General features: G+C 42.4%; 14 non-coding genes across 14 annotated transcripts; all 14 read left to right on the forward strand.

Annotated features, from left to right (window-relative positions):
• The first annotated feature begins 106 nt into the window (after positions 1-106).
• Positions 107-246, forward strand: LOC144792987 (U4 spliceosomal RNA). Its single transcript, XR_013602663.1, has one exon. It is a non-coding gene; the product is annotated as a U4 spliceosomal RNA (small nuclear RNA).
• A 1,929-nt stretch (positions 247-2,175) lies between these two features.
• On the forward strand, positions 2,176-2,315 carry LOC144793666 (U4 spliceosomal RNA). Its single transcript, XR_013603143.1, has one exon. It is a non-coding gene; the product is annotated as a U4 spliceosomal RNA (small nuclear RNA).
• Positions 2,316-4,244: 1,929 nt separating this feature from the next.
• Positions 4,245-4,384, forward strand: LOC144793679 (U4 spliceosomal RNA). The gene has a single exon (XR_013603155.1). It is a non-coding gene; the product is annotated as a U4 spliceosomal RNA (small nuclear RNA).
• A 1,918-nt stretch (positions 4,385-6,302) lies between these two features.
• LOC144793694 (U4 spliceosomal RNA) lies at positions 6,303-6,442 on the forward strand. The gene has a single exon (XR_013603169.1). It is a non-coding gene; the product is annotated as a U4 spliceosomal RNA (small nuclear RNA).
• A 1,929-nt stretch (positions 6,443-8,371) lies between these two features.
• On the forward strand, positions 8,372-8,511 carry LOC144792988 (U4 spliceosomal RNA). The gene has a single exon (XR_013602664.1). It is a non-coding gene; the product is annotated as a U4 spliceosomal RNA (small nuclear RNA).
• Positions 8,512-10,440: 1,929 nt separating this feature from the next.
• On the forward strand, positions 10,441-10,580 carry LOC144793667 (U4 spliceosomal RNA). The gene has a single exon (XR_013603144.1). It is a non-coding gene; the product is annotated as a U4 spliceosomal RNA (small nuclear RNA).
• Positions 10,581-12,509: 1,929 nt separating this feature from the next.
• Positions 12,510-12,649, forward strand: LOC144793925 (U4 spliceosomal RNA). Its single transcript, XR_013603374.1, has one exon. It is a non-coding gene; the product is annotated as a U4 spliceosomal RNA (small nuclear RNA).
• A 1,929-nt stretch (positions 12,650-14,578) lies between these two features.
• LOC144793695 (U4 spliceosomal RNA) lies at positions 14,579-14,718 on the forward strand. The gene has a single exon (XR_013603170.1). It is a non-coding gene; the product is annotated as a U4 spliceosomal RNA (small nuclear RNA).
• Positions 14,719-16,647: 1,929 nt separating this feature from the next.
• On the forward strand, positions 16,648-16,787 carry LOC144793975 (U4 spliceosomal RNA). The gene has a single exon (XR_013603419.1). It is a non-coding gene; the product is annotated as a U4 spliceosomal RNA (small nuclear RNA).
• A 1,929-nt stretch (positions 16,788-18,716) lies between these two features.
• Positions 18,717-18,856, forward strand: LOC144793684 (U4 spliceosomal RNA). The gene has a single exon (XR_013603160.1). It is a non-coding gene; the product is annotated as a U4 spliceosomal RNA (small nuclear RNA).
• A 1,929-nt stretch (positions 18,857-20,785) lies between these two features.
• On the forward strand, positions 20,786-20,925 carry LOC144793718 (U4 spliceosomal RNA). The gene has a single exon (XR_013603191.1). It is a non-coding gene; the product is annotated as a U4 spliceosomal RNA (small nuclear RNA).
• Positions 20,926-22,843: 1,918 nt separating this feature from the next.
• On the forward strand, positions 22,844-22,983 carry LOC144793602 (U4 spliceosomal RNA). Its single transcript, XR_013603085.1, has one exon. It is a non-coding gene; the product is annotated as a U4 spliceosomal RNA (small nuclear RNA).
• Positions 22,984-24,912: 1,929 nt separating this feature from the next.
• LOC144793603 (U4 spliceosomal RNA) lies at positions 24,913-25,052 on the forward strand. The gene has a single exon (XR_013603086.1). It is a non-coding gene; the product is annotated as a U4 spliceosomal RNA (small nuclear RNA).
• A 1,929-nt stretch (positions 25,053-26,981) lies between these two features.
• On the forward strand, positions 26,982-27,121 carry LOC144793605 (U4 spliceosomal RNA). Its single transcript, XR_013603088.1, has one exon. It is a non-coding gene; the product is annotated as a U4 spliceosomal RNA (small nuclear RNA).
• The last annotated feature ends 742 nt before the right edge of the window (positions 27,122-27,863 follow it).

Here is a 27,863-nt window from a genome sequence, read left to right on the forward strand (position 1 = left end):
GAGGAGTAGTTATGCATAAACAGATAACATCTTTGGAAAAGGAATCATGTTCTTTGTAACATGAGGTACTAGGGCAAGTGTGCATGAAATTCACACTAAATTGTTTAGCTTTGCGCAGTGGCAGTATCGTAGCCAATGAGGTTTAACTGATGCGCGATTATTGCTTATTGAAAACTTTACCCAATACCCCGTCATGGAGACTTGAAATATAGTCGAAATGGCAATTTTTGACAGTCTCTTCGGAGACTGGAGAATATGTAATTAAAAAATAAGATAGTTTATTTTGCAATGCAATTTACTTGCAGGTTTGTGATCTGTGACAAGGACAAAACGGTGACTCTATTTGGCTTCAGTTTACTCTTTACGTTCTCTTTTGTTTTCTCAGCTTTTTAAATACAGCAGTAATTTAGGGATTTATTTTCCTTGATGAGTTTTCGTTATTCTTTTATTTCTTCCCCTTTGTTCTCATCTTTGCTCCACGGATTCGCTTGGGTCAGTGATGGGCAGAGGACGGGCTTTGTTTCTGCTCTCTGAGGTGACTCGCAGTCCGGCGCAGGGCTGGGCTCTTCCGAGGTCTCATCTCCCATTCAAATGTGCACTAACCGCCCAGAAAGTTTTTTTCTGGGAGCGAAGGCATTTGTTATCAGTAGGAAAATGTGGAGAGGGTTCATACAGATTGTATGGAGTGTTTGAAACAGAACAAGAACTGAGAAAGCTCTTGTTTTTGCCGTTTGACATTATGTAAAGTTTATTTCTAATGCTCTTTGTGGCACTGAGTAATTGATGTTACCCAGCTCTATGACAGGGGCGTAGCTTCTGTTGGTGCAGCAGGTGCAGTTGCACTGGCGCCCACAGACCTGCGGGACCCACTGATCCCTGATTATTGCGGTATTTTATATTCCAAACTTCAACAAGGGGGCCTATTTTCTTCCTTGCTCTAGGGCCCATTTTTTCACCTGAGAGCCTTGAAAGACTGCATGGATCCTCTCTGATTTGAATTGGTGACAATGAGGTCAGGCAAAGAGCTCTTGTGTGGCTGCATCAGCCCAACTGGGCTACCAGATCTGGCACATTTGTATGCTGCATGCAGACGGAGACACACAACGTACACACAGCCATATATAGGGCAAGTATAAAAATCTGTATTGTGACGCAGCTGCGGCGTAAATGTTGTGGCCCATTTACAATGTGACGCATCTAGGGAGATGTGTCACATTGTAAAGTCCCGCATCACATTATACCTGCGTCAGGTATAATGAATGCAGGGTGGGCGTTCCCACGCTAAAAGCCTTCTAGAACTGACGCACTGAAATCTACAAGATTTCACTACATCACTCTACTCCTTCACTGTGTCAAAATCCCTACGCCTGCACAGACCAGGCATAAGTTATGACTCAGGGCTTTTTGCGTCACTTTCATGAGCATTTCCAGCAATGCGTCACTTTTGTGCCAACAGATGCGTCAGAATGTCTGACGCATCTGTTAATCCTTGCGCCATGGAGCGCTGTATTGTAAATACAGCACATTCATCGTGGCACAAGGACATTCAGCACTGACTCAAGGAAACTTATGCATCCATGCAGTTGCGTCAGGTCCTTGTGAATCTTCCCCTAAAATGTTTTGAAAACCAGGAAACCAGTATATTGTACCTCCTAAAGCTAAAAATGAAATGCAGCAAATGCAACTATGTAGTGCCATGAAATGGCAGACGTGCATTATGGAATATGGAAAAATGTATCTATAATTTATTTTCCTTTAAATTGATTGCCGTTCCTTCTCTAGTAAACATTTGAAGACAGTGGGACCTATGAGGATGCTATTATGAATTTGTGCTTCTTATATTTTCCACAACCCATGGTTAGCAGCCTAGATCTCATCTTTGTGTGAAGGTATATCTGCCTGAGCATCAAATCCATAACTTGGGAGGGTGCTGCTTACCTGTACAGCTATTTAGCATACAATTTCCCATAATTCTCTGCGTGTGGCTATCGACGGTTTGAGGCAGAGAGCTGATAGAAATTAGTAAAACAACACCATTATATGTCTTACATTGCCTATCAGAAGCAGTGGAGGAGTAGTTATGCATAAACAGATAACATCTTTGGAAAAGGAATCATGTTCTTTGTAACATGAGGTACTAGGGCAAGTGTGCATGAAATTCACACTAAATTGTTTAGCTTTGCGCAGTGGCAGTATCGTAGCCAATGAGGTTTAACCGAGGCACGATTATTGCTTATTGAAAACTTTACCCAAAACCCCGTCATGGAGACTTGAAATATAGTCGAAATGGCAATTTTTGACAGTCTCTTCGGAGACTGGAGAATATGTAATTAAAAAATAAGATAGTTTATTTTGCAATGCAATTTACTTGCAGGTTTGTGATCTGTGACAAGGACAAAACGGTGACTCTATTTGGCTTCAGTTTACTCTTTACGTTCTCTTTTGTTTTCTCAGCTTTTTAAATACAGCAGTAATTTAGGGATTTATTTTCCTTGATGAGTTTTCGTTATTCTTTTATTTCTTCCCCTTTGTTCTCATCTTTGCTCCACGGATTCGCTTGGGTCAGTTATGGGCAGAGGACGGGCTTTGTTTCTGGTCTCTGAGGTGACTCGCAGTCCGGCGCAGGGCTGGGCTCTTCCGAGGTCTCATCTCCTATTCAAATGTGCACTAACCGCCCAGAAAGTTTTTTTCTGGGAGCGAAGGCATTTGTTATCAGTAGGAAAATGTGGAGAGGGTTCATACAGATTGTATGGAGTGTTTGAAACAGAACAAGAACTGACAAAGCTCTTGTTTTTGCCGTTTGACATTATGTAAAGTTTATTTCTAATGCTCTTTGTGGCACTGAGTAATTGATGTTACCCAGCTCTATGACAGGGGCGTAGCTTCTGTTGGTGCAGCAGGTGCAGTTGCACTGGCGCCCACAGACCTGCGGGACCCACTGAACCCTGATTATTGCGGTATTTTATATTCCAAACTTCAACAAGGGGGCCTATTTTCTTCCTTGCTCTAGGGCCCATTTTTTCACCTGAGAGCCTTGAAAGACTGCATGGATCCTCTCTGATTTGAATTGGTGACAATGAGGTCAGGCAAAGAGCTCTTGTGTGGCTGCATCAGCCCAACTGGGCTACCAGATCTGGCACATTTGTATGCTGCATGCAGACGGAGACACACAACGTACACACAGCCATGTATAGGGCAAGTATAAAAATCTGTATTGTGACGCAGCTGCGGCGTAAATGTTGTGGCCCATTTACAATGTGACGCATCTAGGGAGATGTGTCACATTGTAAAGTCCCGCATCACATTATACCTGCGTCAGGTATAATGAATGCAGGGTGGGCGTTCCCACGCTAAAAGCCTTCTAGAACTGACGCACTGAAATCTACAAGATTTCACTACATCACTCTACTCCTTCACTGTGTCAAAATCCCTACGCCTGCACAGACCAGGCATAAGTTATGACTCAGGGCTTTTTGCGTCACTTTCATGAGCATTTCCAGCAATGCGTCACTTTTGTGCCAACAGATGCGTCAGAATTTCTGACGCATCTGTTAATCCTTGCGCCATGGAGCGCTGTATTGTAAATACAGCACATTCATCGTGGCACAAGGACATTCAGCACTGACTCAAGGAAACTTATGCATCCATGCAGTTGCGTCAGGTCCTTGTGAATCTTCCCCTAAAATGTTTTGAAAACCAGGAAACCAGTATATTGTACCTCCTAAAGCTAAAAATGAAATGCAGCAAATGCAACTATGTAGTGCCATGAAATGGCAGACGTGCATTATGGAATATGGAAAAATGTATCTATAATTTATTTTCCTTTAAATTGATTGCCGTTCCTTCTCTAGTAAACATTTGAAGACAGTGGGACCTATGAGGATGCTATTATGAATTTGTGCTTCTTATATTTTCCACAACCCATGGTTAGCAGCCTAGATCTCATCTTTGTGTGAAGGTATATCTGCCTGAGCATCAAATCCATAACTTGGGAGGGTGCTGCTTACCTGGACAGCTATTTAGCATACAATTTCCCATAATTCTCTGCGTGTGGCTATCGACTGTTTGGGGCAGAGAGCTGATAGAAATTAGTAAAACAACACCATTATATGTCTTACATTGCCTATCAGAAGCAGTGGAGGAGTAGTTATGCATAAACAGATAACATCTTTTGAAATAGAATCATGTTCTTTGTAACATGAGGTACTAGGGCAAGTGTGCATGAAATTCACACTAAATTGTTTAGCTTTGCGCAGTGGCAGTATCGTAGCCAATGAGGTTTAACCGAGGCGCGATTATTGCTTATTGAAAACTTTACCCAATACCACGTCATGGAGACTTGAAATATAGTCGAAATGGCAATTTTTGACAGTCTCTTCGGAGACTGGAGAATATGTAATTAAAAAATAAGATAGTTTATTTTGCAATGCAGATTTGTGATCTGTGACAAGGACAAAACGGTGACTCTATTTGGCTTCAGTTTACTCTTTACGTTCTCTTTTGTTTTCTCAGCTTTTTAAATACAGCAGTAATATAGGGATTTATTTTCCTTGATGAGTTTTCGTAATTCTTTTATTTCTTCCTCTTTGTTCTCATCTTTGCTCCACAGATTCGCTTGGGTCAGTGATGGGCAGAGGACGGGCTTTGTTTCTGCTCTCTGAGGTGACTCGCAGTCCGGCGCAGGGCTGGGCTCTTCCGAGGTCTCATCTCCCATTCAAATGTGCACTAACCGCCCAGAAAGTTTTTTTCTGGGAGCGAAGGCGTTTGTTATCAGTAGGAAAATGTGGAGAGGGTTCATACAGATTGTATGGAGTGTTTGAAACAGAACAAGAACTGACAAAGCTCTTGTTTTTGCCGTTTGACATTATGTAAAGTTTATTTCTAATGCTCTTTGTGGCACTGAGTAATTGATGTTACCCAGCTCTATGACAGGGGCCTAGCTTCTGTTGGTGCAGCAGGTGCAGTTTCACTGGCGCCCACAGACCTGCGGGACCCACTAAACGCTGATTATTGCGGTATTTTATATTCCAAACTTCAACAAGGGGGCCTATTTTCTTCCTTGCTCTAGGGCCCATTTTTTCACCTGAGAGCCTTGAAAGACTGCATGGATCCTCTCTGATTTGAATTGGTGACAATGAGGTCAGGCAAAGAGCTCTTGTGTGGCTGCATCAGCCCAACTGGGCTACCAGATCTGGCACATTTGTATTCTGCATGCAGACGGAGACACACAACGTACACACAGCCTTATATAGGGCAAGTATAAAAATCTGTATTGTGACGCAGCTGCGGCGTAAATGTTGCGGCCCATTTACAATGTGACGCATCTAGGGAGATGTGTCACATTGTAAAGTCCCGCATCACATTATACCTGCGTGAGGTATAATGTATGCAGGGTGGGCGTTCCCACGCTAAAAGCCTTCTAGAACTGACGCACTGAAATCTACAGGATTTCACTACATCACTCTACGCCTTCACTGTGTCAAAATCCCTACGCCTGCACAGACCAGGCATAAGTTATGACTCAGGGCTTTTTGCGTCACTTTCATGAGCATTTCCAGCAATGCGTCACTTTTGTGCCAACAGGTGCGTCAGAATTTCTGACGCATCTGTTAATCCTTGCGCCATGGAGCGCTGTATTGTAAATACAGCACATTCATCGTGGCACAAGGACATTCAGCACTGACTCAAGGAAACTTATGCATCCATGCAGTTGCGTCAGGTCCTTGTGAATCTTCCCCTAAAATGTTTTGAAAACCAGGAAACCAGTATATTGTACCTCCTAAAGCTAAAAATGAAATGCAGCAAATGCAACTATGTAGTGCCATGAAATGGCAGACGTGCATTATGGAATATGGAAAAATGTATCTATAATTTATTTTCCTTTAAATTGATTGCCGTTCCTTCTCTAGTAAACATTTGAAGACAGTGGGACCTATGAGGATGCTATTATGAATTTGTGCTTCTTATATTTTCCACAACCCATGGTTAGCAGCCTAGATCTCATCTTTGTGTGAAGGTATATCTGCCTGAGCATCAAATCCATAACTTGGGAGGGTGCTGCTTACCTGGACAGCTATTTAGCATACCATTTCCCATAATTCTCTGCGTGTGGCTATCGACTGTTTGGGGCAGAGAGCTGATAGAAATTAGTAAAACAACACCATTATATGTCTTACATTGCCTATCAGAAGCAGTGGAGGAGTAGTTATGCATAAACAGATAACATCTTTTGAAAAGGAATCATGTTCTTTGTAACATGAGGTACAAGTGCAAGTGTGCATGAAATTCACACTAAATTTTTTAGCTTTGCGCAGTGGCAGTATCGTAGCCAATGAGGTTTAACCGAGGCGCGATTATTGCTTATTGAAAACTTTACCCAATACCTCGTCATGGAGACTTGAAATATAGTCAAAATGGCAATTTTTGACAGTCTCTTCGGAGACTGGAGAATATGTAATTAAAAAATAAGATAGTTTATTTTGCAATGCAATTTACTTGCAGATTTGTGATCTGTGACAAGGACAAAACGGTGACTCTATTTGGCTTCAGTTTACTCTTTACGTTCTCTTTTGTTTTCTCAGCTTTTTAAATACAGCAGTAATTTAGGGATTTATTTTCCTTGATGAGTTTTTGTTATTCTTTAATTTCTTCCCTTTTGTTCTCATCTTTGCTCCACGGATTCGCTTGGGTCAGTGATGGGCAGAGGACGGGCTTTGTTTCTGCTCTCTGAGGTGACTCGCCGTCCGGCGCAGGGCTGGGCTCTTCCGAGGTCTCATCTCCCATTCAAATGTGCACTAACCGCCCAGAAAGTTTTTTTCTGGGAGCGAAGGCGTTTGTTATCAGTAGGAAAATGTGTAGAGGGTTCATACAGATTGTATGGAGTGTTTGAAACAGAACAAGAACTGACAAAGCTCTTGTTTTTGCCGTTTGACATTATGTAAAGTTTATTTCTAATGCTCTTTGTGGCACTGAGTAATTGATGTTACCCAGCTCTATGACAGGGGCCTAGCTTCTGTTGGTGCAGCAGGTGCAGTTTCACTGGCGCCCACAGACCTGCGGGACCCACTGAACGCTGATTATTGCGGTATTTTATATTCCAAACTTCAACAAGGGGGCCTATTTACTTCCTTGCTCTACGGCCCATTTTTTCACCTGAGAGACTTGAAACACTGCATGGATCCTCTCTGATTTGAATTGGTGACAATGAGGTCAGGCAAAGAGCTCTTGTGTGGCTGCATCAGCACAACTGATCGACCAGATCTGGCACATTTGTATGCTGCATGCAGACGGAGACACACAACGTACACACAGCCATATATAGGGCAAGTATAAAAATCTGTATTGTGACGCAGCTGCGGCGTAAATGTTGTGGCCCATTTACAATGTGACGCATCTAGGGAGATGTGTCACATTGTAAAGTCCCGCATCACATTATACCTGCGTCAGGTATAATGTATGCAGGGTGGGCGTTCCCACGCTAAAAGCCTTCTAGAACTGACGCACTGAAATCTACAAGATTTCACTACATCACTCTACGCCTTCACTGTGTCAAAATCCCTACGCCTGCACAGACCAGGCATAAGTTATGACTCAGGGCTTTTTGCGTCACTTTCATGAGCATTTCCAGCAATGCGTCACTTTCGTGCCAACAGATGCGTCAGAATTTCTGACGCATCTGTTAATCCTTGCGCCATGGAGCGCTGTATTGTAAATACAGCACATTCATCGTGGCACAAGGACATTCAGCACTGACTCAAGGAAACTTATGCATCCATGCAGTTGCGTCAGGTCCTTGTGAATCTTACCCTAAAATGTTTTGAAAACCAGGAAACCAGTATATTGTACCTCCTAAAGCTAAAAATGAAATGCAGCAAATGCAACTATGTAGTGCCATGAAATGGCAGACGTGCATTATGGAATATGGAAAAATTTATCTATAATTTATTTTCCTTTAAATTGATTGCCGTTCCTTCTCTAGTAAACATTTGAAGACAGTGGGACCTATGAGGATGCTATTATGAATTTGTGCTTCTTATATTTTCCACAACCCATGGTTAGCAGCCTAGATCTCATCTTTGTGTGAAGGTATATCTGCCTGAGCATCAAATCCATAACTTGGGAGGGTGCTGCTTACCTGTACAGCTATTTAGCATACAATTTCCCATAATTCTCTGCGTGTGGCTATCGACGGTTTGAGGCAGAGAGCTGATAGAAATTAGTAAAACAACACCATTATATGTCTTACATTGCCTATCAGAAGCAGTGGAGGAGTAGTTATGCATAAACAGATAACATCTTTGGAAAAGGAATCATGTTCTTTGTAACATGAGGTACTAGGGCAAGTGTGCATGAAATTCACACTAAATTGTTTAGCTTTGCGCAGTGGCAGTATCGTAGCCAATGAGGTTTAACTGATGCGCGATTATTGCTTATTGAAAACTTTACCCAATACCCCGTCATGGAGACTTGAAATATAGTCGAAATGGCAATTTTTGACAGTCTCTTCGGAGACTGGAGAATATGTAATTAAAAAATAAGATAGTTTATTTTGCAATGCAATTTACTTGCAGGTTTGTGATCTGTGACAAGGACAAAACGGTGACTCTATTTGGCTTCAGTTTACTCTTTACGTTCTCTTTTGTTTTCTCAGCTTTTTAAATACAGCAGTAATTTAGGGATTTATTTTCCTTGATGAGTTTTCGTTATTCTTTTATTTCTTCCCCTTTGTTCTCATCTTTGCTCCACGGATTCGCTTGGGTCAGTGATGGGCAGAGGACGGGCTTTGTTTCTGCTCTCTGAGGTGACTCGCAGTCCGGCGCAGGGCTGGGCTCTTCCGAGGTCTCATCTCCCATTCAAATGTGCACTAACCGCCCAGAAAGTTTTTTTCTGGGAGCGAAGGCATTTGTTATCAGTAGGAAAATGTGGAGAGGGTTCATACAGATTGTATGGAGTGTTTGAAACAGAACAAGAACTGAGAAAGCTCTTGTTTTTGCCGTTTGACATTATGTAAAGTTTATTTCTAATGCTCTTTGTGGCACTGAGTAATTGATGTTACCCAGCTCTATGACAGGGGCGTAGCTTCTGTTGGTGCAGCAGGTGCAGTTGCACTGGCGCCCACAGACCTGCGGGACCCACTGATCCCTGATTATTGCGGTATTTTATATTCCAAACTTCAACAAGGGGGCCTATTTTCTTCCTTGCTCTAGGGCCCATTTTTTCACCTGAGAGCCTTGAAAGACTGCATGGATCCTCTCTGATTTGAATTGGTGACAATGAGGTCAGGCAAAGAGCTCTTGTGTGGCTGCATCAGCCCAACTGGGCTACCAGATCTGGCACATTTGTATGCTGCATGCAGACGGAGACACACAACGTACACACAGCCATATATAGGGCAAGTATAAAAATCTGTATTGTGACGCAGCTGCGGCGTAAATGTTGTGGCCCATTTACAATGTGACGCATCTAGGGAGATGTGTCACATTGTAAAGTCCCGCATCACATTATACCTGCGTCAGGTATAATGAATGCAGGGTGGGCGTTCCCACGCTAAAAGCCTTCTAGAACTGACGCACTGAAATCTACAAGATTTCACTACATCACTCTACTCCTTCACTGTGTCAAAATCCCTACGCCTGCACAGACCAGGCATAAGTTATGACTCAGGGCTTTTTGCGTCACTTTCATGAGCATTTCCAGCAATGCGTCACTTTTGTGCCAACAGATGCGTCAGAATGTCTGACGCATCTGTTAATCCTTGCGCCATGGAGCGCTGTATTGTAAATACAGCACATTCATCGTGGCACAAGGACATTCAGCACTGACTCAAGGAAACTTATGCATCCATGCAGTTGCGTCAGGTCCTTGTGAATCTTCCCCTAAAATGTTTTGAAAACCAGGAAACCAGTATATTGTACCTCCTAAAGCTAAAAATGAAATGCAGCAAATGCAACTATGTAGTGCCATGAAATGGCAGACGTGCATTATGGAATATGGAAAAATGTATCTATAATTTATTTTCCTTTAAATTGATTGCCGTTCCTTCTCTAGTAAACATTTGAAGACAGTGGGACCTATGAGGATGCTATTATGAATTTGTGCTTCTTATATTTTCCACAACCCATGGTTAGCAGCCTAGATCTCATCTTTGTGTGAAGGTATATCTGCCTGAGCATCAAATCCATAACTTGGGAGGGTGCTGCTTACCTGTACAGCTATTTAGCATACAATTTCCCATAATTCTCTGCGTGTGGCTATCGACGGTTTGAGGCAGAGAGCTGATAGAAATTAGTAAAACAACACCATTATATGTCTTACATTGCCTATCAGAAGCAGTGGAGGAGTAGTTATGCATAAACAGATAACATCTTTGGAAAAGGAATCATGTTCTTTGTAACATGAGGTACTAGGGCAAGTGTGCATGAAATTCACACTAAATTGTTTAGCTTTGCGCAGTGGCAGTATCGTAGCCAATGAGGTTTAACCGAGGCACGATTATTGCTTATTGAAAACTTTACCCAAAACCCCGTCATGGAGACTTGAAATATAGTCGAAATGGCAATTTTTGACAGTCTCTTCGGAGACTGGAGAATATGTAATTAAAAAATAAGATAGTTTATTTTGCAATGCAATTTACTTGCAGGTTTGTGATCTGTGACAAGGACAAAACGGTGACTCTATTTGGCTTCAGTTTACTCTTTACGTTCTCTTTTGTTTTCTCAGCTTTTTAAATACAGCAGTAATTTAGGGATTTATTTTCCTTGATGAGTTTTCGTTATTCTTTTATTTCTTCCCCTTTGTTCTCATCTTTGCTCCACGGATTCGCTTGGGTCAGTTATGGGCAGAGGACGGGCTTTGTTTCTGGTCTCTGAGGTGACTCGCAGTCCGGCGCAGGGCTGGGCTCTTCCGAGGTCTCATCTCCTATTCAAATGTGCACTAACCGCCCAGAAAGTTTTTTTCTGGGAGCGAAGGCATTTGTTATCAGTAGGAAAATGTGGAGAGGGTTCATACAGATTGTATGGAGTGTTTGAAACAGAACAAGAACTGACAAAGCTCTTGTTTTTGCCGTTTGACATTATGTAAAGTTTATTTCTAATGCTCTTTGTGGCACTGAGTAATTGATGTTACCCAGCTCTATGACAGGGGCGTAGCTTCTGTTGGTGCAGCAGGTGCAGTTGCACTGGCGCCCACAGACCTGCGGGACCCACTGAACCCTGATTATTGCGGTATTTTATATTCCAAACTTCAACAAGGGGGCCTATTTTCTTCCTTGCTCTAGGGCCCATTTTTTCACCTGAGAGCCTTGAAAGACTGCATGGATCCTCTCTGATTTGAATTGGTGACAATGAGGTCAGGCAAAGAGCTCTTGTGTGGCTGCATCAGCCCAACTGGGCTACCAGATCTGGCACATTTGTATGCTGCATGCAGACGGAGACACACAACGTACACACAGCCATATATAGGGCAAGTATAAAAATCTGTATTGTGACGCAGCTGCGGCGTAAATGTTGTGGCCCATTTACAATGTGACGCATCTAGGGAGATGTGTCACATTGTAAAGTCCCGCATCACATTATACCTGCGTCAGGTATAATGAATGCAGGGTGGGCGTTCCCACGCTAAAAGCCTTCTAGAACTGACGCACTGAAATCTACAAGATTTCACTACATCACTCTACTCCTTCACTGTGTCAAAATCCCTACGACTGCACAGACCAGGCATAAGTTATGACTCAGGGCTTTTTGCGTCACTTTCATGAGCATTTCCAGCAATGAGTCACTTTTGTGCCAACAGATGCGTCAGAATTTCTGACGCATCTGTTAATCCTTGCGCCATGGAGCGCTGTATTGTAAATACAGCACATTCATCGTGGCACAAGGACATTCAGCACTGACTCAAGGAAACTTATGCATCCATGCAGTTGCGTCAGGTCCTTGTGAATCTTCCCCTAAAATGTTTTGAAAACCAGGAAACCAGTATATTGTACCTCCTAAAGCTAAAAATGAAATGCAGCAAATGCAACTATGTAGTGCCATGAAATGGCAGACGTGCATTATGGAATATGGAAAAATTTATCTATAATTTATTTTCCTTTAAATTGATTGCCGTTCCTTCTCTAGTAAACATTTGAAGACAGTGGGACCTATGAGGATGCTATTATGAATTTGTGCTTCTTATATTTTCCACAACCCATGGTTAGCAGCCTAGATCTCATCTTTGTGTGAAGGTATATCTGCCTGAGCATCAAATCCATAACTTGGGAGGGTGCTGCTTACCTGGACAGATATTTAGCATACAATTTCCCATAATTCTCTGCGTGTGGCTATCGACTGTTTGGGGCAGAGAGCTGATAGAAATTAGTAAAACAACACCATTATATGTCTTACATTGCCTATCAGAAGCAGTGGAGGAGTAGTTATGCATAAACAGATAACATCTTTTGAAATAGAATCATGTTCTTTGTAACATGAGGTACTAGGGCAAGTGTGCATGAAATTCACACTAAATTGTTTAGCTTTGCGCAGTGGCAGTATCGTAGCCAATGAGGGTTAACCGAGGCGCGATTATTGCTTATTGAAATCTTTACCCAATACCTCGTCATGGAGACTTGAAATATAGTCAAAATGGCAATTTTTGACAGTCTCTTCGGAGACTGGAGAATATGTAATTAAAAAATAAGATAGTTTATTTTGCAATGCAAGTTACTTGCAGATTTGTGATCTGTGACAAGGACAAAACGGTGACTCTATTTGGCTTCAGTTTACTCTTTACGTTCTCTTTTGTTTTCTCAGCTTTTTAAATACAGCAGTAATTTAGGGATTTATTTTCCTTGATGAGTTTTTGTTATTCTTTAATTTCTTCCCCTTTGTTCTCATCTTTGCTCCACGGATTCGCTTGGGTCAGTGATGGGCAGAGGACGGGCTTTGTTTCTGCTCTCTGAGGTGACTCGCAGTCCGGCGCAGGGCTGGGCTCTTCCGAGGTCTCATCTCCCATTCAAATGTGCACTAACCGCCCAGAAAGTTTTTTTCTGGGAACGAAGGCGTTTGTTATCAGTAGGAAAATGTGTAGAGGGTTCATACAGATTGTATGGGGTGTTTGAAACAGAACAAGAACTGAGAAAGCTCTTGTTTTTGCCGTTTGACATTATGTAAAGTTTATTTCTAATGCTCTTTGTGGCACTGAGTAATTGATGTTACCCAGCTCTATGACAGGGGCGTAGCTTCTGTTGGTGCAGCAGGTGCAGTTGCACTGGTGCCCACAGACCTGCCGGACCCACTGAACCCTGATTATTGCGGTATTTTATATTCCAAACTTCAACAAGGGGGCCTATTTTCTTCCTTGCTCTAGGGCCCATTTTTTCACCTGAGAGCCTTGAAAGACTGCATGGATCCTCTCTGATTTGAATTGGTGACAATGAGGTCAGGCAAAGAGCTCTTGTGTGGCTGCATCAGCCCAACTGGGCTACCAGATCTGGCACATTTGTATTCTGCATGCAGACGGAGACACACAACGTACACACAGCCTTATATAGGGCAAGTATAAAAATCTGTATTGTGACGCAGCTGCGGCGTAAATGTTGCGGCCCATTTACAATGTGACGCATCTAGGGAGATGTGTCACATTGTAAAGTCCCGCATCACATTATACCTGCGTGAGGTATAATGTATGCAGGGTGGGCGTTCCCACGCTAAAAGCCTTCTAGAACTGACGCACTGAAATCTACAGGATTTCACTACATCACTCTACGCCTTCACTGTGTCAAAATCCCTACGCCTGCACAGACCAGGCATAAGTTATGACTCAGGGCTTTTTGCGTCACTTTCATGAGCATTTCCAGCAATGCGTCACTTTTGTGCCAACAGATGCGTCAGAATTTCTGACGCATCTGTTAATCCTTGCGCCATGGAGCGCTGTATTGTAAATACAGCACATTCATCGTGGCACAAGGACATTCAGCACTGACTCAAGGAAACTTATGCATCCATGCAGTTGCGTCAGGTCCTTGTGAATCTTCCCCTAAAATGTTTTGAAAACCAGGAAACCAGTATATTGTACCTCCTAAAGCTAAAAATGAAATGCAGCAAATGCAACTATGTAGTGCCATGAAATGGCAGACGTGCATTATGGAATATGGAAAAATGTATCTATAATTTATTTTCCTTTAAATTGATTGCCGTTCCTTCTCTAGTAAACATTTGAAGACAGTGGGACCTATGAGGATGCTATTATGAATTTGTGCTTCTTATATTTTCCACAACCCATGGTTAGCAGCCTAGATCTCATCTTTGTGTGAAGGTATATCTGCCTGAGCATCAAATCCATAACTTGGGAGGGTGCTGCTTACCTGGACAGCTATTTAGCATACCATTTCCCATAATTCTCTGCGTGTGGCTATCGACTGTTTGGGGCAGAGAGCTGATAGAAATTAGTAAAACAACACCATTATATGTCTTACATTGCCTATCAGAAGCAGTGGAGGAGTAGTTATGCATAAACAGATAACATCTTTTGAAAAGGAATCATGTTCTTTGTAACATGAGGTAAAAGTGCAAGTGTGCATGAAATTCACACTAAATTTTTTAGCTTTGCGCAGTGGCAGTATCGTAGCCAATGAGGTTTAACCGAGGCGCGATTATTGCTTATTGAAAACTTTACCCAATACCTCGTCATGGAGACTTGAAATATAGTCAAAATGGCAATTTTTGACAGTCTCTTCGGAGACTGGAGAATATGTAAATAAAAAATAAGATAGTTTATTTTGCAATGCAATTTACTTGCAGATTTGTGATCTGTGACAAGGACAAAACGGTGACTCTATTTGGCTTCAGTTTACTCTTTACGTTCTCTTTTGTTTTCTCATCTTTTTAAATACAGCAGTAATTTAGGGATTTATTTTCCTTGATGAGTTTTTGTTATTCTTTAATTTCTTCCCCTTTGTTCTCATCTTTGCTCCACGGATTCGCTTGGGTCAGTGATGGGCAGAGGACGGGCTTTGTTTCTGCTCTCTGAGGTGACTCGCAGTCCGGCGCAGGGCTGGGCTCTTCCGAGGTCTCATCTCCCATTCAAATGTGCACTAACCGCCCAGAAAGTTTTTTTCTGGGAGCGAAGGCGTTTGTTATCAGTAGGAAAATGTGTAGAGGGTTCATACAGATTGTATGGAGTGTTTGAAACAGAACAAGAACTGACAAAGCTCTTGTTTTTGCCGTTTGACATTATGTAAAGTTTATTTCTAATGCTCTTTGTGGCACTGAGTAATTGATGTTACCCAGCTCTATGACAGGGGCCTAGCTTCTGTTGGTGCAGCAGGTGCAGTTTCACTGGCGCCCACAGACCTGCGGGACCCACTGAACGCTGATTATTGCGGTATTTTATATTCCAAACTTCAACAAGGGGGCCTATTTACTTCCTTGCTCTAGGGCCCATTTTTTCACCTGAGAGACTTGAAACACTGCATGGATCCTCTCTGATTTGAATTGGTGACAATGAGGTCAGGCAAAGAGCTCTTGTGTGGCTGCATCAGCACAACTGATCGACCAGATCTGGCACATTTGTATGCTGCATGCAGACGGAGACACACAACGTACACACAGCCATATATAGGGCAAGTATAAAAATCTGTATTGTGACGCAGCTGCGGCGTAAATGTTGTGGCCCATTTACAATGTGACGCATCTAGGGAGATGTGTCACATTGTAAAGTCCCGCATCACATTATACCTGCGTCAGGTATAATGTATGCAGGGTGGGCGTTCCCACGCTAAAAGCCTTCTAGAACTGACGCACTGAAATCTACAAGATTTCACTACATCACTCTACGCCTTCACTGTGTCAAAATCCCTACGCCTGCACAGACCAGGCATAAGTTATGACTCAGGGCTTTTTGCGTCACTTTCATGAGCATTTCCAGCAATGCGTCACTTTCGTGCCAACAGATGCGTCAGAATTTCTGACGCATCTGTTAATCCTTGCGCCATGGAGCGCTGTATTGTAAATACAGCACATTCATCGTGGCACAAGGACATTCAGCACTGACTCAAGGAAACTTATGCATCCATGCAGTTGCGTCAGGTCCTTGTGAATCTTACCCTAAAATGTTTTGAAAACCAGGAAACCAGTATATTGTACCTCCTAAAGCTAAAAATGAAATGCAGCAAATGCAACTATGTAGTGCCATGAAATGGCAGACGTGCATTATGGAATATGGAAAAAGTTATCTATAATTTATTTTCCTTTAAATTGATTGCCGTTCCTTCTCTAGTAAACATTTGAAGACAGTGGGACCTATGAGGATGCTATTATGAATTTGTGCTTCTTATATTTTCCACAACCCATGGTTAGCAGCCTAGATCTCATCTTTGTGTGAAGGTATATCTGCCTGAGCATCAAATCCATAACTTGGGAGGGTGCTGCTTACCTGTACAGCTATTTAGCATACAATTTCCCATAATTCTCTGCGTGTGGCTATCGACGGTTTGAGGCAGAGAGCTGATAGAAATTAGTAAAACAACACCATTATATGTCTTACATTGCCTATCAGAAGCAGTGGAGGAGTAGTTATGCATAAACAGATAACATCTTTGGAAAAGGAATCATGTTCTTTGTAACATGAGGTACTAGGGCAAGTTTGCATGAAATTCACACTAAATTGTTTAGCTTTGCGCAGTGGCAGTATCGTAGCCTATGAGGTTTAACCGATGCGCGATTATTGCTTATTGAAAACTTTACCCAATACCCCGTCATGGAGACTTGAAATATAGTCGAAATGGCAATTTTTGACAGTCTCTTCGGAGACTGGAGAATATGTAATTAAAAAATAAGATAGTTTATTTTGCAGTGCAATTTACTTGCAGGTTTGTGATCTGTGACAAGGACAAAACGGTGACTCTATTTGGCTTCAGTTTACTCTTTACGTTCTCTTTTGTTTTCTCAGCTTTTTAAATACAGCAGTAATTTAGGGATTTATTTTCCTTGATGAGTTTTCGTTATTCTTTTATTTCTTCCCCTTTGTTCTCATCTTTGCTCCACGGATTCGCTTGGGTCAGTGATGGGCAGAGGACGGGCTTTGTTTCTGCTCTCTGAGGTGACTCGCAGTCCGGCGCAGGGCTGGGCTCTTCCGAGGTCTCATCTCCCATTCAAATGTGCACTAACCGCCCAGAAAGTTTTTTTCTGGGAGCGAAGGCATTTGTTATCAGTAGGAAAATGTGGAGAGGGTTCATACAGATTGTATGGAGTGTTTGAAACAGAACAAGAACTGACAAAGCTCTTGTTTTTGCCGTTTGACATTATGTAAAGTTTATTTCTAATGCTCTTTGTGGCACTGAGTAATTGATGTTACCCAGCTCTATGACAGGGGCGTAGCTTCTGTTGGTGCAGCAGGTGCAGTTGCACTGGCGCCCACAGACCTGCGGGACCCACTGATCCCTGATTATTGCGGTATTTTATATTCCAAACTTCAACAAGGGGGCCTATTTTCTTCCTTGCTCTAGGGCCCATTTTTTCACCTGAGAGCCTTGAAAGACTGCATGGATCCTCTCTGATTTGAATTGGTGACAATGAGGTCAGGCAAAGAGCTCTTGTGTGGCTGCATCAGCCCAACTGGGCTACCAGATCTGGCACATTTGTATGCTGCATGCAGACGGAGACACACAACGTACACACAGCCATATATAGGGCAAGTATAAAAATCTGTATTGTGACGCAGCTGCGGCGTAAATGTTGTGGCCCATTTACAATGTGACGCATCTAGGGAGATGTGTCACATTGTATAGTCCCGCATCACATTATACCTGCGTCAGGTATAATGAATGCAGGGTGGGCGTTCCCACGCTAAAAGCCTTCTAGAACTGACGCACTGAAATCTACAAGATTTCACTACATCACTCTACTCCTTCACTGTGTCAAAATCCCTACGCCTGCACAGACCAGGCATAAGTTATGACTCAGGGCTTTTTGCGTCACTTTCATGAGCATTTCCAGCAATGCGTCACTTTTGTGCCAACAGATGCGTCAGAATTTCTGACGCATCTGTTAATCCTTGCGCCATGGAGCGCTGTATTGTAAATACAGCACATTCATCGTGGCACAAGGACATTCAGCACTGACTCAAGGAAACTTATGCATCCATGCAGTTGCGTCAGGTCCTTGTGAATCTTCCCCTAAAATGTTTTGAAAACCAGGAAACCAGTATATTGTACCTCCTAAAGCTAAAAATGAAATGCAGCAAATGCAACTATGTAGTGCCATGAAATGGCAGACGTGCATTATGGAATATGGAAAAATGTATCTATAATTTATTTTCCTTTAAATTGATTGCCGTTCCTTCTCTAGTAAACATTTGAAGACAGTGGGACCTATGAGGATGCTATTATGAATTTGTGCTTCTTATATTTTCCACAACCCATGGTTAGCAGCCTAGATCTCATCTTTGTGTGAAGGTATATCTGCCTGAGCATCAAATCCATAACTTGGGAGGGTGCTGCTTACCTGTACAGCTATTTAGCATACAATTTCCCATAATTCTCTGCGTGTGGCTATCGACGGTTTGAGGCAGAGAGCTGATAGAAATTAGTAAAACAACACCATTATATGTCTTACATTGCCTATCAGAAGCAGTGGAGGAGTAGTTATGCATAAACAGATAACATCTTTGGAAAAGGAATCATGTTCTTTGTAACATGAGGTACTAGGGCAAGTGTGCATGAAATTCACACTAAATTGTTTAGCTTTGCGCAGTGGCAGTATCGTAGCCAATGAGGTTTAACCGAGGCACGATTATTGCTTATTGAAAACTTTACCCAAAACCCCGTCATGGAGACTTGAAATATAGTCAAAATGGCAATTTTTGACAGTCTCTTCGGAGACTGGAGAATATGTAATTAAAAAATAAGATAGTTTATTTTGCAATGCAATTTACTTGCAGGTTTGTGATCTGTGACAAGGACAAAACGGTGACTCTATTTGGTTTCAGTTTACTCTTTACGTTCTCTTTTGTTTTCTCAGCTTTTTAAATACAGCAGTAATTTAGGGATTTATTTTCCTTGATGAGTTTTCGTTATTCTTTTATTTCTTCCCCTTTGTTCTCATCTTTGCTCCACGGATTCGCTTGGGTCAGTGATGGGCAGAGGACGGGCTTTGTTTCTGCTCTCTGAGGTGACTCGCAGTCCGGCGCAGGGCTGGGCTCTTCCGAGGTCTCATCTCCCATTCAAATGTGCACTAACCGCCCAGAAAGTTTTTTTCTGGGAGCGAAGGCATTTGTTATCAGTAGGAAAATGTGGAGAGGGTTCATACAGATTGTATGGAGTGTTTGAAACAGAACAAGAACTGACAAAGCTCTTGTTTTTGCCGTTTGACATTATGTAAAGTTTATTTCTAATGCTCTTTGTGGCACTGAGTAATTGATGTTACCCAGCTCTATGACAGGGGCGTAGCTTCTGTTGGTGCAGCAGGTGCAGTTGCACTGGCGCCCACAGACCTGCGGGACCCACTGAACCCTGATTATTGCGGTATTTTATATTCCAAACTTCAACAAGGGGGCCTATTTTCTTCCTTGCTCTAGGGCCCATTTTTTCACCTGAGAGCCTTGAAAGACTGCATGGATCCTCTCTGATTTGAATTGGTGACAATGAGGTCAGGCAAAGAGCTCTTGTGTGGCTGCATCAGCCCAACTGGGCTACCAGATCTGGCACATTTGTATGCTGCATGCAGACGGAGACACACAACGTACACACAGCCATATATAGGGCAAGTATAAAAATCTGTATTGTGACGCAGCTGCGGCGTAAATGTTGTGGCCCATTTACAATGTGACGCATCTAGGGAGATGTGTCACATTGTAAAGTCCCGCATCACATTATACCTGCGTCAGGTATAATGAATGCAGGGTGGGCGTTCCCACGCTAAAAGCCTTCTAGAACTGACGCACTGAAATCTACAAGATTTCACTACATCACTCTACTCCTTCACTGTGTCAAAATCCCTACGACTGCACAGACCAGGCATAAGTTATGACTCAGGGCTTTTTGCGTCACTTTCATGAGCATTTCCAGCAATGCGTCACTTTTGTGCCAACAGATGCGTCAGAATTTCTGACGCATCTGTTAATCCTTGCGCCATGGAGCGCTGTATTGTAAATACAGCACATTCATCATGGCACAAGGACATTCAGCACTGACTCAAGGAAACTTATGCATCCATGCAGTTGCGTCAGGTCCTTGTGAATCTTCCCCTAAAATGTTTTGAAAACCAGGAAACCAGTATATTGTACCTCCTAAATCTAAAAATGAAATGCAGCAAATGCAACTATGTAGTGCCATGAAATGGCAGACGTGCATTATGGAATATGGAAAAATGTATCTATAATTTATTTTCCTTTAAATTGATTGCCGTTCCTTCTCTAGTAAACATTTGAAGACAGTGGGACCTATGAGGATGCTATTATGAATTTGTGCTTCTTATATTTTCCACAACCCATGGTTAGCAGCCTAGATCTCATCTTTGTGTGAAGGTATATCTGCCTGAGCATCAAATCCATAACTTGGGAGGGTGCTGCTTACCTGGACAGCTATTTAGCATACAATTTCCCATAATTCTCTGCGTGTGGCTATCGACTGTTTGGGGCAGAGAGCTGATAGAAATTAGTAAAACAACACCATTATATGTCTTACATTGCCTATCAGAAGCAGTGGAGGAGTAGTTATGCATAAACAGATAACATCTTTTGAAATAGAATCATGTTCTTTGTAACATGAGGTACTAGGGCAAGTGTGCATGAAATTCACACTAAATTGTTTAGCTTTGCGCAGTGGCAGTATCGTAGCCAATGAGGGTTAACCGAGGCGCGATTATTGCTTATTGAAAACTTTACCCAATACCCCGTCATGGAGACTTGAAATATAGTCGAAATGGCAATTTTTGACAGTCTCTTCGGAGACTGGAGAATATGTAATTAAAAAATAAGATAGTTTATTTTGCAATGCAGATTTGTGATCTGTGACAAGGACAAAACGGTGACTCTATTTGGCTTCAGTTTACTCTTTACGTTCTCTTTTGTTTTCTCAGCTTTTTAAATACAGCAGTAATATAGGGATTTATTTTCCTTGATGAGTTTTCGTAATTCTTTTATTTCTTCCTCTTTGTTCTCATCTTTGCTCCACAGATTCGCTTGGGTCAGTGATGGGCAGAGGACGGGCTTTGTTTCTGCTCTCTGAGGTGACTCGCAGTCCGGCGCAGGGCTGGGCTCTTCCGAGGTCTCATCTCCCATTCAAATGTGCACTAACCGCCCAGAAAGTTTTTTTCTGGGAGCGAAGGCGTTTGTTATCAGTAGGAAAATGTGGAGAGGGTTCATAGAGATTGTATGGAGTGTTTGAAACAGAACAAGAACTGACAAAGCTCTTGTTTTTGCCGTTTGACATTATGTAAAGTTTATTTCTAATGCTCTTTGTGGCACTGAGTAATTGATGTTACCCAGCTCTATGACAGGGGCCTAGCTTCTGTTGGTGCAGCAGGTGCAGTTTCACTGGCGCCCACAGACCTGCGGGACCCACTGAACGCTGATTATTGCGGTATTTTATATTCCAAACTTCAACAAGGGGGCCTATTTACTTCCTTGCTCTAGGGCCCATTTTTTCACCTGAGAGACTTGAAACACTGCATGGATCCTCTCTGATTTGAATTGGTGACAATGAGGTCAGGCAAAGAGCTCTTGTGTGGCTGCATCAGCACAACTGGGCTACCAGATCTGGCACATTTGTATGCTGCATGCAGACGGAGACACACAACGTACACACAGCCATATATAGGGCAAGTATAAAAATCTGTATTGTGACGCAGCTGCGGCGTAAATGTTGTGGCCCATTTACAATGTGACGCATCTAGGGAGATGTGTCACATTGTAAAGTCCCGCATCACATTATACCTGCGTCAGGTATAATGTATGCAGGGTGGGCGTTCCCACGCTAAAAGCCTTCTAGAACTGACGCACTGAAATCTACAAGATTTCACTACATCACTCTACGTCTTCACTGTGTCAAAATCCCTACGCCTGCACAGACCAGGCATAAGTTATGACTCAGGGCTTTTTGCGTCACTTTCATGAGCATTTCCAGCAATGCGTCACTTTCGTGCCAACAGATGCGTCAGAATTTCTGACGCATCTGTTAATCCTTGCGCCATGGAGCGCTGTATTGTAAATACAGCACATTCATCGTGGCACAAGGACATTCAGCACTGACTCAAGGAAACTTATGCATCCATGCAGTTGCGTCAGGTCCTTGTGAATCTTCCCCTAAAATGTTTTGAAAACCAGGAAACCAGTATATTGTACCTCCTAAAGCTAAAAATGAAATGCAGCAAATGCAACTATGTAGTGCCATGAAATGGCAGACGTGCATTATGGAATATGGAAAAATTTATCTATAATTTATTTTCCTTTAAATTGATTGCCGTTCCTTCTCTAGTAAACATTTGAAGACAGTGGGACCTATGAGGATGCTATTATGAATTTGTGCTTCTTATATTTTCCACAACCCATGGTTAGCAGCCTAGATCTCATCTTTGTGTGAAGGTATATCTGCCTGAGCATCAAATCCATAACTTGGGAGGGTGCTGCTTACCTGGACAGCTATTTAGCATACAATTTCCCATAATTCTCTGCGTGTGGCTATCGACTGTTTGGGGCAGAGAGCTGATAGAAATTAGTAAAACAACACCATTATATGTCTTACATTGCCTATCAGAAGCAGTGGAGGAGTAGTTATGCATAAACAGATAACATCTTTTGAAAAGGAATCATGTTCTTTGTAACATGAGGTACAAGGGCAAGTGTGCATGAAATTCACACTAAATTTTTTAGCTTTGCGCAGTGGCAGTATCGTAGCCAATGAGGTTTAACCGAGGCGCGATTATTGCTTATTGAAAACTTTACCCAATACCCCGTCATGGAGACTTGAAATATAGTCGAAATGGCAATTTTTGACAGTCTCTTCGGAGACTGGAGAATATGTAATTAAAAAATAAGATAGTTTATTTTGCAATGCAGTTTACTTGCAGATTTGTGATCTGTGACAAGGACAAAACGGTGACTCTATTTGGCTTCAGTTTACTCTTTACGTTCTCTTTTGTTTTCTCAGCTTTTTAAATACAGCAGTAATATAGGGATTTATTTTCCTTGATGAGTTTTCGTAATTCTTTTATTTCTTCCTCTTTGTTCTCATCTTCGCTCCACAGATTCGCTTGGGTCAGTGATGGGCAGAGGACGGGCTTTGTTTCTGCTCTCTGAGGTGACTCGCAGTCCGGCGCAGGGCTGGGCTCTTCCGAGGTCTCATCTCCCATTCAAATGTGCACTAACCGCCCAGAAAGTTTTTTTCTGGGAGCGAAGGCGTTTGTTATCAGTAGGAAAATGTGTAGAGGGTTCATACAGATTGTATGGAGTGTTTGAAACAGAACAAGAACTGACAAAGCTCTTGTTTTTGCCGTTTGACATTATGTAAAGTTTATTTCTAATGCTCTTTGTGGCACTGAGTAATTGATGTTACCCAGCTCTATGACAGGGGCCTAGCTTCTGTTGGTGCAGCAGGTGCAGTTTCACTGGCGCCCACAGACCTGCGGGACCCACTGAACGCTGATTATTGCGGTATTTTATATTCCAAACTTCAACAAGGGGGCCTATTTACTTCCTTGCTCTAGGGCCCATTTTTTCACCTGAGAGACTTGAAACACTGCATGGATCCTCTCTGATTTGAATTGGTGACAATGAGGTCAGGCAAAGAGCTCTTGTGTGGCTGCATCAGCACAACTGATCGACCAGATCTGGCACATTTGTATGCTGCATGCAGACGGAGACACACAACGTACACACAGCCATATATAGGGCAAGTATAAAAATCTGTATTGTGACGCAGCTGCGGCGTAAATGTTGTGGCCCATTTACAATGTGACGCATCTAGGGAGATGTGTCACATTGTAAAGTCCCGCATCACATTATACCTGCGTCAGGTATAATGTATGCAGGGTGGGCGTTCCCACGCTAAAAGCCTTCTAGAACTGACGCACTGAAATCTACAAGATTTCACTACATCACTCTACGCCTTCACTGTGTCAAAATCCCTACGCCTGCACAGACCAGGCATAAGTTATGACTCAGGGCTTTTTGCGTCACTTTCATGAGCATTTCCAGCAATGCGTCACTTTCGTGCCAACAGATGCGTCAGAATTTCTGACGCATCTGTTAATCCTTGCGCCATGGAGCGCTGTATTGTAAATACAGCGCATTCATCGTGGCACAAGGACATTCAGCACTGACTCAAGGAAACTTATGCATCCATGCAGTTGCGTCAGGTCCTTGTGAATCTTCCCCTAAAATGTTTTGAAAACCAGGAAACCAGTATATTGTACCTCCTAAAGCTAAAAATGAAATGCAGCAAATGCAACTATGTAGTGCCATGAAATGGCAGACGTGCATTATGGAATATGGAAAAATGTATCTATAATTTATTTTCCTTTAAATTGATTGCCGTTCCTTCTCTAGTAAACATTTGAAGACAGTGGGACCTATGAGGATGCTATTATGAATTTGTGCTTCTTATATTTTCCACAACCCATGGTTAGCAGCCTAGATCTCATCTTTGTGTGAAGGTATATCTGCCTGAGCATCAAATCCATAACTTGGGAGGGTGCTGCTTACCTGTACAGCTATTTAGCATACAATTTCCCATAATTCTCTGCGTGTGGCTATCGACGGTTTGAGGCAGAGAGCTGATAGAAATTAGTAAAACAACACCATTATATGTCTTACATTGCCTATCAGAAGCAGTGGAGGAGTAGTTATGCATAAACAGATAACATCTTTGGAAAAGGAATCATGTTCTTTGTAACATGAGGTACTAGGGCAAGTGTGCATGAAATTCACACTAAATTGTTTAGCTTTGCGCAGTGGCAGTATCGTAGCCAATGAGGTTTAACCGAGGCGCGATTATTGCTTATTGAAAACTTTACCCAATACCCCGTCATGGAGACTTGAAATATAGTCGAAATGGCAATTTTTGACAGTCTCTTCGGAGACTGGAGAATATGTAATTAAAAAATAAGATAGTTTATTTTGCAATGCAATTTACTTGCAGGTTTGTGATCTGTGACAAGGACAAAACGGTGACTCTATTTGGCTTCAGTTTACTCTTTACGTTCTCTTTTGTTTTCTCAGCTTTTTAAATACAGCAGTAATTTAGGGATTTATTTTCCTTGATGAGTTTTCGTTATTCTTTTATTTCTTCCCCTTTGTTCTCATCTTTGCTCCACGGATTCGCTTGGGTCAGTGATGGGCAGAGGACGGGCTTTGTTTCTGCTCTCTGAGGTGACTCGCAGTCCGGCGCAGGGCTGGGCTCTTCCGAGGTCTCATCTCCCATTCAAATGTGCACTAACCGCCCAGAAAGTTTTTTTCTGGGAGCGAAGGCATTTGTTATCAGTAGGAAAATGTGGAGAGGGTTCATACAGATTGTATGGAGTGTTTGAAACAGAACAAGAACTGACAAAGCTCTTGTTTTTGCCGTTTGACATTATGTAAAGTTTATTTCTAATGCTCTTTGTGGCACTGAGTAATTGATGTTACCCAGCTCTATGACAGGGGCGTAGCTTCTGTTGGTGCAGCAGGTGCAGTTGCACTGGCGCCCACAGACCTGCGGGACCCACTGAACCCTGATTATTGCGGTATTTTATATTCCAAACTTCAACAAGGGGGCCTATTTTCTTCCTTGCTCTAGGGCCCATTTTTTCACCTGAGAGCCTTGAAAGACTGCATGGATCCTCTCTGATTTGAATTGGTGACAATGAGGTCAGGCAAAGAGCTCTTGTGTGGCTGCATCAGCCCAACTGGGCTACCAGATCTGGCACATTTGTATGCTGCATGCAGACGGAGACACACAACGTACACACAGCCATATATAGGGCAAGTATAAAAATCTGTATTGTGACGCAGCTGCGGCGTAAATGTTGTGGCCCATTTACAATGTGACGCATCTAGGGAGATGTGTCACATTGTAAAGTCCCGCATCACATTATACCTGCGTCAGGTATAATGAATGCAGGGTGGGCGTTCCCACGCTAAAAGCCTTCTAGAACTGACGCACTGAAATCTACAAGATTTCACTACATCACTCTACTCCTTCACTGTGTCAAAATCCCTACGACTGCACAGACCAGGCATAAGTTATGACTCAGGGCTTTTTGCGTCACTTTCATGAGCATTTCCAGCAATGCGTCACTTTTGTGCCAACAGATGCGTCAGAATTTCTGACGCATCTGTTAATCCTTGCGCCATGGAGCGCTGTATTGTAAATACAGCACATTCATCGTGGCACAAGGACATTCAGCACTGACTCAAGGAAACTTATGCATCCATGCAGTTGCGTCAGGTCCTTGTGAATCTTCCCCTAAAATGTTTTGAAAACCAGGAAACCAGTATATTGTACCTCCTAAAGCTAAAAATGAAATGCAGCAAATGCAACTATGTAGTGCCATGAAATGGCAGACGTGCATTATGGAATATGGAAAAATGTATCTATAATTTATTTTCCTTTAAATTGATTGCCGTTCCTTCTCTAGTAAACATTTGAAGACAGTGGGACCTATGAGGATGCTATTATGAATTTGTGCTTCTTATATTTTCCACAACCCATGGTTAGCAGCCTAGATCTCATCTTTGTGTGAAGGTATATCTGCCTGAGCATCAAATCCATAACTTGGGAGGGTGCTGCTTACCTGGACAGCTATTTAGCATACAATTTCCCATAATTCTCTGCCTGTGGCTATCGACTGTTTGGGGCAGAGAGCTGATAGAAATTAGTAAAACAACACCATTATATGTCTTACATTGCCTATCAGAAGCAGTGGAGGAGTAGTTATGCATAAACAGATAACATCTTTTGAAATAGAATCATGTTCTTTGTAACATGAGGTACTAGGGCAAGTGTGCATGAAATTCACACTAAATTGTTTAGCTTTGCGCAGTGGCAGTATCGTAGCCAATGAGGTTTAACCGAGGCGCGATTATTGCTTATTGAAAACTTTACCCAATACCCCGTCATGGAGACTTGAAATATAGTCGAAATGGCAATTTTTGACAGTCTCTTCGGAGACTGGAGAATATGTAATTAAAAAATAAGATAGTTTATTTTGCAATGCAGATTTGTGATCTGTGACAAGGACAAAACGGTGACTCTATTTGGCTTCAGTTTACTCTTTACGTTCTCTTTTGTTTTCTCAGCTTTTTAAATACAGCAGTAATATAGGGATTTATTTTCCTTGATGAGTTTTCGTAATTCTTTTATTTCTTCCTCTTTGTTCTCATCTTTGCTCCACAGATTCGCTTGGGTCAGTGATGGGCAGAGGACGGGCTTTGTTTCTGCTCTCTGAGGTGACTCGCAGTCCGGCGCAGGGCTGGGCTCTTCCGAGGTCTCATCTCCCATTCAAATGTGCACTAACCGCCCAGAAAGTTTTTTTCTGGGAGCGAAGGCGTTTGTTATCAGTAGGAAAATGTGGAGAGGGTTCATTCAGATTGTATGGAGTGTTTGAAACAGAACAAGAACTGACAAAGCTCTTGTTTTTGCCGTTTGACATTATGTAAAGTTTATTTCTAATGCTCTTTGTGGCACTGAGTAATTGATGTTACCCAGCTCTATGACAGGGGCCTAGCTTCTGTTGGTGCAGCAGGTGCAGTTTCACTGGCGCCCACAGACCTGCGGGACCCACTGAACGCTGATTATTGCGGTATTTTATATTTCAAACTTCAACAAGGGGGCCTATTTACTTCCTTGCTCTAGGGCCCATTTTTTCACCTGAGAGACTTGAAACACTGCATGGATCCTCTCTGATTTGAAT

Source organism: Lissotriton helveticus, chromosome 11 (assembly GCF_964261635.1).
Source record: "Lissotriton helveticus chromosome 11, aLisHel1.1, whole genome shotgun sequence".
Classification (NCBI taxonomy): Eukaryota; Metazoa; Chordata; class Amphibia; order Caudata; family Salamandridae; genus Lissotriton; species Lissotriton helveticus.